The following is a 5,925-nucleotide window of genomic DNA, read 5'->3' on the forward strand; positions in this document are numbered from 1 at the left end:
GTACTCGAATCAAGGAAGGCTGAGATGAATCCATGAAACTTGTAGTATGTGAGATTCCTCGAGATATGATATGTATGCTGATGTTTTTTATGGTGTATTTTCAGTATGGTGACGTTACGCCCTAGGCCAACTGGCACTGGTGAGGGATCAGGCTCGAGCTCTGGATCCGAGCAGATGGATGAGCAGACGAGGGAGTTTTTTTTGTCTAAGATTACACACAACATTATAGAGTAGACTCCTGTGATTTTTGGATCGGTCAAGGAGGGTATTTTAGATCTTCTGGATGAGAAGATGAGCGCTTTCCGCACTGAGATGGCGGCCATGATGGGGTCGCGCACACTGACTTTCAGGGAGTTCCGAGCTTGTGGAGCTCTAGACTACCATGGGGCTCGGGACCCCATTGCGAGCACCAGATGGTTGGCGGATGTCGCCAACACATTTCACACTAGAAGATTTCCCGAGGGGGACAAGGTTCGACTTGCGTCCTATCTTCTGAAGGACAGGGCACGAGACTGGTGGGATCAGGTCGGACATTCCATCGGTGATGATGCAGCTCTTGATACCATGACTTGGGCTGACTTCTCAGCTAGGTGCAGAGATGAGTTTGCACCCATGATAGAGGTGCAGCAGCTAGTTAGGGAGTTCCAGGATTTACGACAGACGACTGAGACAGTAGCGGAGATTACCGCCAAGTTCAAGGAGAGGTCCCTCCTCATTCTGCAGTACGTGGCATAGGAGGAGATGAAAAAGGCCTGATACGATGAGATGCTGAGGAGTGATATCAGATAGTTTGTGAGCCGGTCCAGCTGCAAGACGCTGGAAGATATGATAGCAAGGGCTCGTGAGAGGGAGATTGATTTGGGGATGGAGAGGAAGAGGAAGCCAGAGGCAGTGTCTGGCACGGAGGGCTCGGGCAAAAATCCCAAGGTAGATTCCCGAGGGAAGCGCCAGTAGGGTCGAGGCTGCTGTGGCAAGTGCGAAAGGGGGCATGAGGGGTCATGTAGGGTGGGTAGTTCAGGGTGCTTCAAGTGCGGCCGAACTGGACATGTCAGCAGGGATTGTACTGCTACTACCACCAACAGTACAGCATCTGATCTGATTTTCTTTCAGTGCAATCAGAGGGGACACAAGAAGTCCCAGTGTCCGAGTCTAGCATCAGCAGGACAGGTGGTGGCACCTACTCTTACCACTTTAAGGATTACAGACGGCCGTCAAGGCCGGGCAGAGGCGCCAGCGGTAAAGAGCAGAGCCTTCCAGTTAACAGAATAGGATGCACATGCAGCTCCTGATGTAGAGCTCCGGGGAGCTGGATTGCCCACTCGATGTAGAAATAGCCGATGATAGGACTGTCAAAATGCGAGGGTTCATAGAGGATGTACGGTACCGTTATTCGATCAACGATTTTCAGTGGATTTGGTTCATATTCCCCTGCGTGGGAATAAGGTTATAGTGGGTATGTATTGGTTGATTCCCAATGGGGCAGTGATTGACTGCGAGCAACAGCTAGTGAGGGTCCGTACTCCTAGTGGGGGAGAGCTAGTGATTCAAGGCGAGAGGCCACAGCGCAGACCGATTTTATGTTCAGCGGCGAGGGCGAGGTGCCACCTTCAGTAGGGTTGCATAGGATACGTCGCTTATGTCATGGATACCCGGGATAAGGGTAAGGAGACAGTTGATGATGTACCGGTAGTGCGAGAGTACCCGGACGTATTCCTGGAGAATTTACCTGGGGTACCTCCGGAGAAATAGGTTGAGTTTAGGATTGACTTGGTCCCTGGTGCGACTCTGATAGCTAATGCACCATATCGGTTGGCTCCTCCCGAGATGCAGGAGTTGTCTACGCAGCTGCAAGAGCTTCTAGACAAGGGTTTCATCAGGCCGAGCAGTTCACCATGCGGAACCCCGATCCTGTTTGTGAAGAAGAAGGACGGGTCACATCGTATGTGCATAGACTACCGAGAGCTGAAAAAGGTAACAGTGAAGAACCGTTACCCACTTCCGAGGATAGATGGTTTGTTTGACCAGCTTTAGGGAGCATATTGGTTCTCCAAGATTGATCCACGGTCAGGATATCACTAGATGCGAATCAGGGATGATGATGTGCAGAAGACAACTTTTAGGACTTGCTATGGTCATTATGAGTTTATGGTGATGCCGTTTGGGCTCACCAGTGCTCCAGCCGCGTTCATGGACCTCATGAACCGCGTCTGTAGACCGATGCTGGTTCGATCTGTAATAGTCTTCATTGATGACATCTTGGTTTACTCCAAGACTCAGGAGCAGCATGAGGAGCACCCAAGGGAGATGCTGGAGACACTGAGGAAGGAGAGACTTTTTGCAAAGTTCTCTAAGTGTGAGTTCTGTTTGCGTGAGGTGCAGTTCCTTGGACATCTTGTCAACCAGAAGGGTATTCTAGTTGATCTGGCCAAGAAAGAGGTTGTGATGCAGTGAGAGATTCCGAGGTCTCCATATGAGATTCAGAGTTTCCTGGGTCTGGCAGGGTATTACAGAAGATTTATTCAGGACTTCTTCAAAATTGTAGTTCCATTGACCCGACTGACCAAGAAGTCGGTAGTTTTTCGATAGGGACCTAAGCAGTAGACAACCTTTGAGACGCTCAGGCAATGATTGTGAGAGGCTCCGATTCTCATCCTGCCAGAGGGTGTAGATGACTTCGTAGTTTACGGTGATGCTTCGATCACAGACATGGGAGCAGTATTTATGCAGCGGGGTCATGTGATAGCTTATGCCTCGAGACAGCTAAAGCCTCACAAGGCTAACTATCCGACGCACGATTTAGAGTTGGGGGCTGTGGTGTTCGCCCTCAAGATTTGGCGGAATTACCTCTATGGGGTCCGTTGTACCATTTACACGGATAACAAGAGTTTGCGATACCTCATGGATCAGCTGAATCTGAACATGAGGTAGCGACGGTGGTTAGATGTGGTTAAGGATTATGATTGTGAGATCCTTTACCACCTGGGAAAGGCCAACGTAGTGGTCGACGCCCTGAGCCGCAAGGCGGTAGCGGCTCTGATCCGAGACTTATGTCCGAGGATGACAGTGATTACTCCACTACTGGAGCAGATCCGAGAGGCGCAAGTTGAGGGCCTGAAGGAGGAGCGCCGGAAGTGCGAGAGGATTATAGGCCAAGTGTCCTCCTTCGATTATGATGGCCGTGGGTTGTTGAACCTACATGGGAGGGTCTGGGTAACGTACTGGGGCGGAGTACAGCAGATACTGATGGACGAGGCCCACAAGTCCAGGTTCTCTATCCACCCTGGGCGACGAAGATGTACAGAGATCTTCGACCCGATTACTGGTGGCCCTGCATGAAGCAGGACATAGCCTGGTATGTAGAGAGATGCTTGACCTGCAGGAAGGTCAAGGCAAAGCACCAGAGGCCTCACGACAAGATGTAGCCGTTAGACATCCTCGTGTGGAATTGGGAGGACATTACTATGGATTTGATCACTAAGCTTCCCAGGACCGCAAGTGGGGTTGATGCGATTTGGGTCATCATGGATCGGTTGACCAAGAGCGCCCACTTCATACCGATCTAGGAGAGCATCTCGGACGAGAAGTTGGCCGAGATTTATGTTCGAGAGGTAGTGGCACGTTATGGAGTGCCTGTCTCAGTGGCGTTAGACCGAGATGTCCGTTTTACTTCCAGATTTTGGAATCGGTTTCATGACGAGATGGGTACTCGTCTCCACTTCAGCACCGCTTTCCAACCCCATACGGACGGACAGAACGAGAGGACGATTCAGAATCTCGAGGACATGCTTCGCGCATGTGTTTTGGATTTCGGTGACAGTTGGGATACGTATCTTCCATTAGCGGAATTTTCATATAACAATAGTTACCACGCCAGTATAGACTGTGCCCCCTTCGATATGCTCTACGGGAGGAAGTGTAGGAGCCCAATCTGTTGGGGTGAGTTCGTTCAGAGGGTCATGGGGAGTACTGAGGTAATACTCAAGACCACCGAGCGGATCCAGCAGGTTCAGAGCAGGCTCAAGACCGCTCAGAGTCGGCAGAAGAGTTATGCCGACAAGTGACATTTAGACTTAGAGTTTCAGGAGGGCGACATGGTTCTCCAAAAGGTGTCGCCCTGGAAGGATGTCATACTATTCTGAAAATGGGACAAGCTAGGCCCCAGGTATATCGGCCCCTTCCGAGTCATAGCCCGGGTGGGCAAGGTAGCGTACAGAATGGATCATCCCGCCGAGCTCAGCCAGATCCACAGCACTTTCCATGTTTCCCAACTACGGAAGTGCTTGGTGGATGATTCAGCAGTGGTACCCATTGAGGATATTCAGGTTGATGACAGCCTGCACTACATTGAAAGACCAGTGACGATTCTGTTGGGTTTTGAGCATTCTAACACTCCTAAGGTGTTCATGCAACCCTAAATACCTTGGATCTATGTTTTCACTAATTATACATACAAATGGTTTCCAAGGTATTAAACCTACAACTAGCATGCATTTGATATAAACCATATAATATACTAGTTAGGATAGCATACCTTTGATTGAGCTTGAAGTCTTGAACTTTAAGAGCTTAGCCCCAATAGTGTGGAAGCCTCAAGTGGAATCACAAATCACCAAAACCTTCTTGGAAAACTTGAGAGAATAGAACACGCTCTAGAAACCGGCCACCTTCATTATGCCCACACACTAGTGCCATTTCATGTGCCAAGGACTCCTTTATATAGTGTGGTGGATTAGGGTTACATCCATGTAAACCCTAATACCTATGACCTTTCATTTCCATGAGATCCATGGGTTAAAGCTCCATGGATTATCCATGGACTTTCCATGCAAGCCTAGCCCATTCTAAATAAGCATTAGCCCACACTATATAAATACTAGAGTCGATATCTAATTAGTCATCTTTTGATTAAATTAATTCTAGATTAATTCTAGATCAATAGTAATTAAATAATATGATTCCATATTAATATATTAAAGCTTATAATATATTAATATAAATCATAAACCTTCTCTTCTAAAAAGACTATCCATAAATTGTTCCGGTGAAGTGCAACCCAAATGGACCATGCCAATTGAACAAATCATTCTCTCTGTCTATTTGTTGTATCCCGATTTCTGATTTATGATGACCGACTAATTGAACAAATCAAATCAGTCCAGGCTTGGCCAAGCACTTAGGGTGTCATCACTAAATCATCGAGGGGCCCACAGTATCGCTTTTATCCCTTTAAGGGTAAAAAGGAATGGATAAACTTTGACTCATATGGCTTGTTCCACTACTTGTTGAATCATACACAAAGGCACGTTTTATAACATCGAGTTACCAATTCATTTTCGTGCAATCAATGTATAACCAACTCATAGTAACAACTCATATCTCTAGGTTTGAAGAATATAGGATATTATCGTCTCATGATCACTCGTGATAAAATCCATGAAGTGATTCAAATGAGCGTGGGTTGAATCCAATACTCAGAACTTATGAGCACTCATGAACGTTGCAGCTAAGTCTAGCCACCTAGACAGACTACAGACCCATTCATGACAGTCTTGCTTCATACCTACTTCCAACGTATGACCGACTGTGGATGTTCGAATAACCTAGTTATTCGGGAAGTCAAAACATGCAAAGTGAAACACAAGAATAATACTAATCATATATGGCCCAAACACTTTGAGTTTAAATAAAAACCCTTTTATCTAAGCACCATATTGATTACTCATTATTCATTGTATAATGTTTCGATTTTTCAACTTAATACTTGAATTAAAACAAGAGTCATGCCATGCTCCAAGCATGCACACTATGTTTACCTACGGTCCTTTCTCTTGTGAAATAGATCAATTGAATATGACTCCAATGATGCTCATTTCACAATCCTAATCCCTTTTGTAAATGTAAGAATACCAAAATCTTGCCATTTAC

Source organism: Lactuca virosa, chromosome 7 (genome assembly GCF_052849685.1).
Source record: "Lactuca virosa cultivar CGN04683 chromosome 7, Lactuca_virosa_CGN04683_v6, whole genome shotgun sequence".
Classification (NCBI taxonomy): Eukaryota; Viridiplantae; Streptophyta; class Magnoliopsida; order Asterales; family Asteraceae; genus Lactuca; species Lactuca virosa.